General features: G+C 34.4%; 3 pseudogenes; 1 reads left to right on the top strand and 2 right to left on the bottom strand.

The window, feature by feature from the left end:
- The first annotated feature begins 1,718 nt into the window (after positions 1-1,718).
- Positions 1,719-5,384, top strand: LOC120129979 (annotated as a pseudogene).
- Positions 5,385-5,670: 286 nt separating this feature from the next.
- LOC120129906 lies at positions 5,671-7,175 on the bottom strand (annotated as a pseudogene).
- Positions 7,176-7,624: 449 nt separating this feature from the next.
- On the bottom strand, positions 7,625-11,458 carry LOC120129884 (annotated as a pseudogene).
- Between the last annotated feature and the right edge of the window lie 1,121 nt (positions 11,459-12,579).

Here is a 12,579-nt window from a genome sequence, read left to right as displayed (position 1 = left end):
TAGTTAGAATGTAATGATACAATTGTGGGGTCTAAGGCATACATTTTCAAGAATCTTTCACGTCTCCTTAGATTTTCTGTCCCGAAATTTGGAAGGTTTGTCGGATTTATACATACTCGGTCTACTTTATAAAATAAAAATTCTAACAACATTGCTTTTTATTCACCAGTTATTCTTATGTTATGAATATTTTTAAAAAGTCCATGTACTTATTATTAATCCTTAAAAAATTAAAAGTTATTAGCATGGATTGGTTCAAGTGGTAAGTAGCATGATATCGTTTAAGTAAATTTTGAGTTCGAGTCATTGTATATGCATAAAATATCCGCTGATAGACTCACCCTCCAAAACCTAGTGTGTGACCTGGGTCGATTAGGATTAATCTAATCGAAACCTTGAGAATCAGGGAAAAGAATTAAAAGTTAATTTTAATGACCCAAAAGTTTTTATTTTTAAAATTGATGCTATCAAATTTTAATGTTAAATATTGGTTATTGTCAAAGTCTAAGGTAGAATTAAATTGCGTTGTAATAATGCCAAGAAATTTATGTGGGGTAATTAAGTTTATATGGCAAGTCCAACGTCAAGAAAAGCATGCCAACTTAACCCGGTATATGAAGCAAAAGCCATTGGCATCCACTGAAAGGTGAAAGCCGGTCCAGTTTTCCTATTCATTGACCATTGCCAATGCATTTCATGCGTTACATACCCAAATTTATTTTTCAAGATTTTTATGATGAATCATAATCTTGAGTTTCAAATATTGGAAAGTGCATGGAAATTTCTACTTTCCAATGGGACCCAAAATAAAAGCAAATCGACCTACCCTCTAATGTAATTACTAAATTGCATTGGAGAGACCCTTATTTTAAATTCATCCTTAAAATTTTTGAATATTCCAATTTCATCCTCAAGTTCTCACTATCATTCTAAATCAGTCCTTAAACTTTTGAATATTCCAATTTCATCCCAAATTATGATTCTAATTCTAAATTAGTCCCCAAACTTTTGAATCTTACAATTTCATCCCCAAATTCATCCAAATATATAATTAGTTTCAACCATAGTTTAACCTAAATTTTATTATTTTTTTCAAACATATAATAATACAACTTAGCATAACAATTTATTAACAAGAGATATGATCATTATATACATATAATTTAGGATGAAATTGAAATGTTCAAAAAGCTTGGGACCAATTTAGAATAAAAACCATAGTTTGAGGATAAAATTGAAATATTCAAAAGTTTGATAACTAATTTATAATAATAGTTATAGTTTAGGGATAAAATTAAAATATTTAAAAATTTAAAGATCTATCTATAATGAGTAATAATTTAAGGACGTGTGATGCAATTATCTCTTACTAAAACATATTATGGTATAACGATGAAATATGTTGATTGAAATGGAAAGATTCCTTTTTCAAAAGCAGATGTAACAAAAACGGTATTCATCAGATATCTTTTTTCTTTTCGATTCAATAAAAACAATGCATTCTAGAATATTTTTAAAAATAGTAGTTGATGCATAAGCCAAATATAAAATCAATTGTAATAAATAGAAAAGTCGTGGATTGGGCTCGATTTGGAACATCCGAACACGAATATAAAATGGATGAGAAAGCTTAACAATATAATCCGACCCGACCCGACCGGAATAATTGGGGAAGAACGATAATTGAACTGCGAAGCGAAAAGAAAAGAAAATATTTGTTGCAGAAGCAAGATGAAGCTAACATGGAGCAAGAACAAGAAGCGCTCCAGGGAAGCTTTCGCAGGCTACCCAAACCTCCCCTTTGATCAACAAGAGCCCTCTGCTGATGATACGTAGTTGCAGACTCAAAATCACGAGAAACCTTCTGCTGATGCTTTGGATTCTGATTCTGAGTTTCTGACTTTAAAAAACTTGCCCAATCCTTCCAAGCCCAAGGCAACAAGCTTGCTGAGGTTTTTCTTTTTCTTTTTTGCTTATTTTCCTTCCCTTTCTCAATCAATTGATTTGGGGTATAGAGAAAGGCACAATCTTGATTGAATTGTCAAATTGGGAATTCAGTATAAATATTATATCGCCTTTACTTGATGTTATTTGACGAATTTTCCAGTTTATTGACTGATTGTGAGATTTGTTGGACCCTTTTTTATGGTACTTTTCACCTTTAATTTGGCTGAGGTATATTAAATCCTCATCTCTACTCTACAGTATCTTTATCTATCTTTACTTTAAAGTTGAAACAATAATTCATCTCCAGTATTATCTCTATATTATCATCAACTCTATTTTATTCATAATATTTAACTATTATAATATTAATTTTACAAATAAAAAATAAAACATATATAATTTTAATAAATATTAAGATAAAAAGTATAAATAAAACATTCATAAATAACATTATGAAAATATAAATAAATAAGAAAATTACAATTCATAATAATAATTCGAAAAATATAAGTTACATAACTATATATTTTAATTCTCGAAATCTTTCGATCTCAGCCGTTCATTCACAATCCATGTGAATTATGCTTGCAAGAAAACGCAATCCATGTGAAAACAATTCTACTCATTGATAGAAGGTCTGAAATTGCACAATTGAGGAGAGAGGACAAGATTCTAGCGATGAATCTAGATACCATTCATGACCCCGAACGACGCCACTATTTTCGAAATGAACAACAAAAAATCTTCGGAAACAAAAAGAAGAAGAACAATCAACATTTACTATTTTTAATGTGTTTGGAATGAACTTTGATGATCTTGGAGGGAGTGGAGGGGGTCTGTCTGATTATTAGTTAAATTGTCGTGTTTGAGTTGTTGGTTAAAATGTTGTTTGATTTTATTAGTATTTTCTATGTTTTTATGTTTCAAAAAATTAGTATGTTTATTTATCTAATTTCAATGTATTTTTATCTATCTTGCAATTTAATCTACTTGAATTAAAAAAAAACAGACAAATTACAAAAAATCAGAAAAATTGCAAAAAAAATTAGTATTTTTATTTATCTAATTTCAATGTATTTTTATCTATCTTGCAATTTAATCTACTTGAATTAAAAAATCAAAAAAAAATAAAAAATCAGAAAAATTATAAAAAAAATAGTATGTTTATTTATCTAATTTCAATGTATTTTTATCTATTTTGTAATTTAATCTACTTGAATTTAAAAAAAATCAGAAAAATTACAAAAAAATAGAAAAATTACAAAAAAAATTAGTATGTTTATTTATCTAATTTTAATGTAATTTTATCTATCTTGCAAATTAGTCTATTTGAATTTAAAAAAATCAGAAAAAAATACAAAAAATAAAAAAATTACAAAAAAAAAATTAGTATATTTATTTATCTAATTTCAATGTATTTTTATCTATCTTGTAATTTAATCTAATTTAATTTTTAAAAAAACGAAATTATAGCGCATGCTACAGTGTCGCACGCACTGTAGTAATTCTTCAAAGTGGAGATGGTTTCTGGCGATGGGTTGGAGAGAATACTCTCTCGAAAGTGGAGATATTCTCCAAAGTATAGATGCCCTAAGTTATAATGATATGAGAGGAAATAATCCAAATTGGATTTGTTTTCAATCACTTATAGGAATTGTAGCAATCTAACAGGGGAAAGGAGGGTAAAACGTGGGAAGAAATACTCTTCGAGTTGCATAGATAAACGCTAAATGATTTATTTGAAAAACTCGTTGAATTGAGCTTTGATTTTGTTAAATGATTTATTTACTAGCTTTGCATTAGCATGAAACAGCGGAACTTTTGGCTTGTCATACTTTGTATGATGTATTTATTCTCATAGCTAGTCTCTTTTGAAGGATGGGAAATACCGGGAAGCACTTGGGAAGTGGGAGGTGGCTCTTAATTTGATACCTGAACATGCAGTTTTGTTTGAACAGAAGGCACAAGTTCTAGTTGAACTTGGAGATGCATGGAGTGCATTGAAGGCAGCAACTCGTAAGTCTCGGTTCCTTGCCTTGGTTCTTTTTTCAGTGACATGTCGAAATGCTTCTTTCGATTTAAAGCTCCTTAAACAAGACCGGAAATTGCAGATGTTTCTTTATTTGGATATATTATGTGCAATGGTTTGTTTGTCTGTTGCAAATATGTAAGTTTAAAACTTGTGTCTGCTTATATGTGGATTCCACTTGGCAGGAGCACCTGAATTGGAGCCATCATGGGCTGAGGTATGTCAAGCTTGTAACCTGAATGTAATTCGAAATAAGAAGCTTCATTGAATACCTTGAAAACAATCATACCCCCTTTATGGTTGTGTTCCTTAAACATGACGATTATATTTCTCATTGGATTTTGAACATTTCTAACTTTGCATTCTGTTATATACATGCAAAATTTGAGCTCATGTCTGTTATTTTACACCTGGTACTTTTTAGTCTATCATCAAATTTATGATGACCATAGAGCACAAATTTAGATGTTGAGGAAGAAAATAATTCTGTATATCGATTCATAGACGCGGTTACTTTCCACATGGGCAGCTCATTTCCCTAGTTTTCCAATGCTTGCTTTATGTACAGTGGTCGCTAGCTAATGCTGAGATATTGCAGTTGAATTTTCTTCTTCTGTTAAATTAGATCAAATGTTTATTCAGAAGTACTTTTATGCTGTTGTAGTGTTCTTTGTAAGCGAAAGCAGTCTGTTGTTACATATGAGTTTGTATTTGTTTTTCAGGCATTGGTCACTCTTGGTAGAGCACAATTAAACTTTGGAGAGCCTGATAGTGCCATTGAGAGTTTTGACAGAGCATTAGCTATCAAGGCACGTTTTGGATTTTTATCACTCCATGTTACTTGGCCTGGCCTTGGTTTTTGAGGAAGTGTGTTTGATCAGATCTTCAAGCTGCTGCATATATTTTTTGAAGTCCAATGTATCTGGTTAAATTGGTCTCCAGTCTTGTACTCTTATCCTGGGCAAGAGGGAAATTCTTGGCCAAAGCGAGCAGCTGAACAATTTTGACAAAATATTCTCTTCCTTGAAATGTCGATCAGAAGTATATTAATGGAACTGTTTAACAAACTATTGAGTTTTTGCAGCCTGATTCTATGGAGGCACAAGATGACAAGAAAACTGCATTACATCTTATAAAGGGAAGAAAGCAGCTTCATTCATCAGGCCTGAGTACTGCTAAAAACCGTTATATGGTAGGTGAAAGCGCCGACTCTTCTTGATTTTACCCAAAGTGCAATTGTTACTCATAGGAAGATTGATGTTAAAGAGTTACCAACCATCTGTAATTGAGAATTCAGTATGCGGATAAAGGATATAGCACCGAGATGGAATCCTCAACTTACCATGAGACAGAAAGGACAGAGCTATGCGATCGAAAGAATTTGGATTTACTCCGTATTCGGCTTTGATTAAAAACTTTGTAGGCATAATATCAGACAGTAGTATCTATTCTGAAAGTTTATGCAATTGGTGTGTGCTGTTTCGAGCTTTTAGGGAACCATTGTTAAAAATTTAAACCATGAGACTGTACAGATAAATTCACGCAAGAGCATGTATAAATATTAGGCATTGTTAGAACATCCCTTCGTCAGTTTTATCTTTATGAAAGACAATGAAATGAAAAGGATGAAAACGGATAAAGAGAGAATTAAATGGTGTATAAGCTATTAATTTTACCTTAAGTTCTTAACAATCCTAGCCTAAAGCCTTGGCGATTTCCCTGAGCACAAACTTCTTAATTTTCCCAGTTGATGTTCTAGGAAGCTCCTCTTTGAACCCCACTGTTTTAGGTACCATCAACCATGTAATGTGGGAGATTGGCCCTACAATATTCTATCATCTCTTTCTCGGTAGGCTTTTCACTGTGCTCATCCTTCAAACATACGAAGGCACAGGGTGTCACCCCAAAATTCATCCGGTCTTGCCACTACAGTCGCCTCCTTCACAGCTGGATTCGAGTACAAAATAAACTCGACTTCGGCACTGCTTATATTCTCTCTGCCGCTAATAATCACATCCTTCGATCGATCCTTGATCTCTAAATACCCTTCAGGATGAACAACACCAGCATCACCTGTATAAAACCAATCATCCCCTCGCATGCATGAAGATGTAGCTGTCGGGTCCTTCAAGTAACCAAGCATTACCTGGCCACCTTTGATAACGATTTCTCCGAGCGATGAACCATCTTTTTCCACTCTAGTTTCTCTCTCAGGATCCACCACATCCATATCCATTACCCCAATTGTCCTCACCCCTTGCCTCTGGCGCATTAATGCGTCCCATGGAGGTTTCCATGAACACAACACGATGAACCCGGCTGTCTCAGTTAACCCATAGCAATGAGTCACTCTAAAACCCAACGACTCAGATCGCAACAGTAACGGTGTCAGCACTGGAGCCCCCGCTGCAAGGAACTGAACTGGTTTCTCCAATGGTTGATTAGTTAGAGAAGTTGATGATGTCACCATATTTAGCACCACCGGCGCACCACACATATGGGTCGCATTGTGCCGTTTTATCAAGTCAGGATGATGCGGGACAGACCAGTCAATCAGGAAACTAACCGTAGTGATGAATATTCCCCTGTGGCAGTGTACAACTCCTTTCGGTGATGACGTGGTGCCTGGTGTAGTTTAATACCACTGGATCCCACTCACTCTCCGGTCGGATCCAGTTGAAACCAGGGTCACCTTTGTTCACCATGTTCTCGTACGTGTTGATGAAATTACTATTATTATCAACTGAGGATGATGGGGAGGGTTCATCATCATTGATGAGGACGAGCAATGGGATTTCGGTCCCATTTGATGAGAGCAAAGCTATGGCTTCAAGAACGAGAGGAACAATAATGGTCCACAAAGACAAGCTTGGATTCGCTGTGGCGAAGGATCGTCGAGACTGTCCGAGCATCGAGGCGAATGTTGATGGTGTTGAGGATGGCCCCACACATGGGGACAGCAAAGTGAAGTTCGTACATGGCGGGGATATTCGGCGCCACAACGGACCACATGGCCTCTTGTTATCCCCTAGGACGACAACGAGGACGCCAGTTGTAATGAGCGACGATTGGTTTGTGACCACTTGTAGGTGGAATCATTGTACACAATGGAAGGGCAGTCTCCGTAAGCAAGGGCAGCTCTCTACAAGAACCCTAGAGTTGTAAGTGGGGTTGAATTTGCTGCTCTTGGTTGCTCCATTAAGTCTGATTTTCTGGTTGTAGTAATCTTAGCTTCGTTATTTATCAAGTTGGATTTCTTAAGTTTTCTTTTGTGTCACCCGAAACTGTCTTTAATCACTCTTAATTGAGGTTACAAGTCAATTGATTCTTTACACTGCTGACATTAAAGGTAATTAATATGGTAAGATAAAGATTTTAATCAATGGGTTATGAGTTAGAACTTGGCAGATCCTTCCTGAGATTTTAATTTTTGCAGATCCTTTTCCACATTAAAAGAAAATACAGGTAAGCAACAACATATATAGATTATATGTTACAGCTTACAAATCCAGAATTTGCTTCAAAATTATTTCTTTTTCATTTAATGAAAAAGAAATTAGGAAAAACAATGACAGGGACTAATTAAACAACATACATGGATAGATCATCCAGCCAACTCACCTAGTGAGGAAGCAGAATTGGTGTCTCTAAAACTATCTACTCTCATAGAACAAACTAATATTAACTGAATCATACCTGTTAGTGGATAATTTTGCGTGCCAACGAAATCTTACCGTTCGGCGACGCCAATGATCAATCATAAATCATAGTACATATCATGTGTTCTGCAGTGCCAAACAAAAAATATACAGCATTCGGAATCATGTCTCGCTCATAGCTATGCATCCAAATGCCAGTAAAATCTCATGAAGCTAATATTCTAGCAAAATATCTGTTTCCCAGCCTAAAAATGTAGTGAAAGTAAGTCGTCACTCTGAGTTATCCGTAGGGGAAAAAAAGCAAAGGCATTATATCGTGAAAAACGAATCATGATATGTCCTCCAAGTGCAAGGTCCTTCTAACTCTCCATCCGAGTCGCATTCAACTTCTCCTCCAAATGTAGAGTACTAGCAGCTGTTAGAAGCATGTCCATTCCACCTCTATTTTTAACAGATTTCTCTTTCTGATTTGGGCTCTGTTTCAGATTATCATATGCCGTTTTACCTCCTATGCCCTTCAATTTCATCTTATTTTCGCATGCTCTTTTACCTTTGTGTATTCGCTGGATCTCAGCATCACATTTTCTGCAAAACCATTTCCCGCTTGGGATTGAGGTTCGCGGCTGTTTCATGCAATAAATGTGGAATGCAGCATCACAGCCATCACATAAAACAATCTTATCATCATCTTTGTCCACAAGGCAAGTTGTACACAGACAAGAAGGGCGTTTCCAGCAAGAACAATATGTTTTTAACCGTTTCATTGTCAGGCACCTCACATGATAATATTTATTTGGGCAATAGGGATGCTCTCAACTCCTTAACTTCTCACCTTTTTCAACATCACTTCCACTGATTTTGCAAACACACTGGGTTCTAGTCCCCGGTGATGACTGAAGCCCATTATCACACAATCCTCATGTGGAGATCCCATTCCATTACAAATGCAGCTGGCACAATACCAACTTTGAGGAGGAATCACTTTCAGAGCAGGCTTACAGGCAACATGGTACATTTCCTCGCATGAATCACATACAAACGATCTCTCCCATCTGCTTTCTCCCCACAGTAACTGAAAGTGCAAACGTTAAAGACACCACAATCTTCAATTTGCTCCGGTCTAGAAAGAGTTTCTGATTCCTGATTACAGAACTGATTTCGTCAAACAAATTCAGCATATTTCTCAGGGATGAACCCAGCCTTCAAAACAGGTTCTTAACAGATAATGCAGATTTTGCAAGTAATACAAACAGAAAGATAAGAGAAAAGTTCAGGTCGGAATCCTCCTACTGTGCTTAAAGCAAGATTCTATGCAAACAGATGCTAAATTCAAATAGCAAAGCGTAACAGATTATCACTACAAGATACTATCAGGAAACCGGACTGCTCCTGTCATAAATACAAGCGTGATAGAAGGCAACCAACTAGTCAGCATGAAGAATATTAAGGTTTACTTAAATTCCCCACACCATTAGAGTATCTGAAAAACAAAACTAATGTAACAGAGGCCCCGGTTGAAAAGTTGGAAGTACCATAACAAAGATTAAGTTTTCTATATTTGGGAATCCTAAGACAAGCCCATAAATTCTGTACAATGCATGATGTCCATTGAAACCCATCCAAACATAAGAGCATGGAAATTCCAAAGTCTTGACCTAAAACAACTTTATCCAAGCTCTGAATATCAAATGCTCTTTCCTTTTGACACTAACTACATAATAAGTTAGAATGCATCTTGATACATGCATCACAAGGCTCACATCAAAAGAAGAAGTAATAACTCTTCCAAATGATCTACCCGTCCAAGTCTTGGAAAAGAAGATCAGAACAACAACAAACTTGCGACAACTTTTTCAATGAAATTATGATCTTATTTGGTCAACATGTCTTCTGGAGATACGGCTGACTGTCTCTTAGCTTTCCAACTGTTCTTTAATTGCATCAATCTGATATGGCCATTTTAGTGAAGACAGTACATGCAGAAAGTCTTATACGAGATTAATACGATATTTTGTAAATATTACGAATTTTCAATATTTTTATTGATTATTTGTAATATAATTTAACATAGGATGATGCATTATCTTTTAGGATTAGATTTATTATTTTATTAGGAATTAAGGTTGAGTTAAAACATTATTCTTAGTTTATTATTATTTTATTAGGAATTAGAGTTAGACATGCTTGGTTTTTTTTTATTTTATTCATTAGTTATTTAGGTTCTTTAGAACTCATCCCCTATATAAAGGAGGCTTCATTCAACTTTGTAAAATGGATTTCTTTGATTAATAATACAATGAGAGTTCGTTTTTGCAAGTGATGATTGTCTTGTGCCTTCGAAGCTTCTTCTCCTGGAGTTTTTTCAAGTTCTTGTGAGGTAGATTAATCTTCACACTTCAATTTGCCTTTTCATCGCGACTAGGAGGGTTGGTTAGAGCCATTTATCAAGTTTGACTTTTCATTGCGACTAAGAGGGTTTGATAGGACATTATCCATCTATTTTCCACAAATTCATCCTCACCATCATCAACTTTGTCATCCACCTTCACAAGGGAGATCCTTTGATTTCTTAATTATCATACTTTATTTTTTAAGTTCTTTATCTTTTGTTTCTATTGTTCTAATTTTATTTATTACCTTGTTTCCAGCACCAAAAGAAACCTTAAAGAACCCTAGTTGCTACCGCCACCTTCCCTATTCATTCCCCATTATTCTTCATCGAGTCTAAAACTTTCTAAGTTTAATTCTTCAACAAGAGCAATATTCATTAATCCACCACCTCTTCCCTATCACATATGTAGTTGTAATTCAAATTTAGTAATGCAAATTTCTTATCCAAGCATGTCAGCGCAGACAATAAGCTAATTCATGAATGCTTACCTCATGTTTCTCCTTTTTGACAACACCACCAGAACTGCCAAACTGTAAGGTTGAAGAAAAAGATCACAATAAATCATTACAACAAACTCACTATCAATGTAAAATATTTTTAAGCGGATTAGAAAAATTCAAATAACTAGAGTAGCACATTGTATGTTCATTCACTCACTTGTTCACTATAGGAAGTGCTTGATATATTTGAAAGGCCCTTTGCAAGGGATAAAATTTCAGTTCCTACTTGTTGAAGTTTTCTCCACACCTACACAGGAGGTATTTAGATTAAGAGAAATACATAAATAAGTAATGACAAGAAAAAAACTGAATCCGTTGGGAGGAACAACTATTTTCATTGTTTTTGGTTACTTAGCCATTTTTCCTCGATATCATCATAAGAAATATATAACAAAAAAACACATGATTAACTATGACTTAGATGGGAACGCCTCGAGATTGAAGCTGTTAGCATAGAGTAAATTTAGTGTTACCCTATTTCATTATAATTGTTCCTTTGATCATCTTCTGAAACTTTCAACCACCATTTTTATGGAAAATAAAATACATTCCAAACTCTTCAATTAAAGCAAAAATATATATTGGTTTCAGGGAAAGAATATAAGGCAGTCAACGTGAAGATTTTAACATTTTAGTCAAACAACTCCATTCAAACAATGCATGTAAATAAAAATGGTTAAATAATTACCTGCTGAATATTTGATGCGAAAAGCATAGGTGAACCCTCATAAACTCCACCTTTTATCCTTGAGTTTATTACACTTAAGTGAACAAGGTTGTCAAGCTTAATCCCTTGGAAATTGTCAATTAGAAGCTTACACAGATACGTGAACTTTTCAGAAATTAAAACATCAAAGAAATCACGGTGACACATTTCAGTAGTTGTTTGAGGATTTGATTCCTTACAAGACCCATTAGATATAACATCCATCATCTCTCAGTTGTATGCTGAGTTCCATTAGTCTGCCAAACTTGTAGAACCATGGATTAGTTTAATGATTTATTTGGAAATAAATCATAAAACTTGTTAGTAATTATAAGATGAATTGAAGGGCAAAAGGGTCATTTGAGAAGGAATATTTTTTATTTTCCTTACATGATAAGGAAATCAGGTGGGAAGAGAAAAAAGGTTCCAGAGTTCTCTTCTCTTCTTCATACGTGAAGGCTTGACTCAAAGGTGTGTTGCTTTGTTTGTTGATTAATTATTGATTTTAAGGTTGGGTTATGATCATTAGATGATAATTAAGCTTAAGGAAAGCTTAATTCGTTCTAAAACAACAAGATGAAAGATATATAAGAGATTAAAGAAAATGAGTTTTTAGATGAATTTCTGGAAAGGAGTTAATAAGTGAAATTTGAGAAGGAATTTGACTTGTCATCACTAAGAATAAGAGATATATGAAGTTAGAAAGGATTAATAACAAAGTTGAAAGTTTAGTAAGATTCTTAAATCTTAAGAATCATGATGAGATATGGAAGATAAAGATGATTTACATGGATATAAGTTGGTTTAAGTAATGGTAGTTGAATTTAATGACATAATAGGGGCTTAAAATAGAAGAATTGAATGAAGAATTGATGATTTTCGGGCTTAAAATGTAAATTTTGGGCAAGGTGTATCGATGCACATTCAATGTGCATCGATACACTCTTTAAAGAAGAAACATCGAATGCAATTAGTGCATTGATGCATAAGGAGTGCATCGATGCATCCCCTTAAAATGAAAACATCGAAGTAATTTGTGTATCGATGCATGGGTAGTGCAACGATGCACATGTTAAAGAATGCATCGATGCACTTTAAGGGGAAATTGAAATAGATATTTCTTTTGGTTTAAGAAATGATAGATTAGAATATATTAATTGGATACTGATATGTATCAATGTACGATTATATAGATATCGAGCACGAAAAAGTTCTGGAACGATTATCAAGTTAAGATTCGATCAAAAGCAATGTTCGGATAGGTCGTCAGAGTAAGATGCGCAAGAAAGAGAAAGAGCTTGGTAGTGTTATTGGTGATCAGGTGAGTACATGATAGTAAGTATATA

The sequence above is a fragment of the Hibiscus syriacus genome, unplaced genomic scaffold (assembly GCF_006381635.1).
Source record: "Hibiscus syriacus cultivar Baekdansim isolate YM2019G1 unplaced genomic scaffold, ASM638163v2 tig00110505_pilon, whole genome shotgun sequence".
Taxonomy (NCBI): domain Eukaryota; kingdom Viridiplantae; phylum Streptophyta; class Magnoliopsida; order Malvales; family Malvaceae; genus Hibiscus; species Hibiscus syriacus.
Note: the sequence above shows the minus strand (reverse complement) of the source record. Positions and strands in the feature narration are given on the sequence as shown.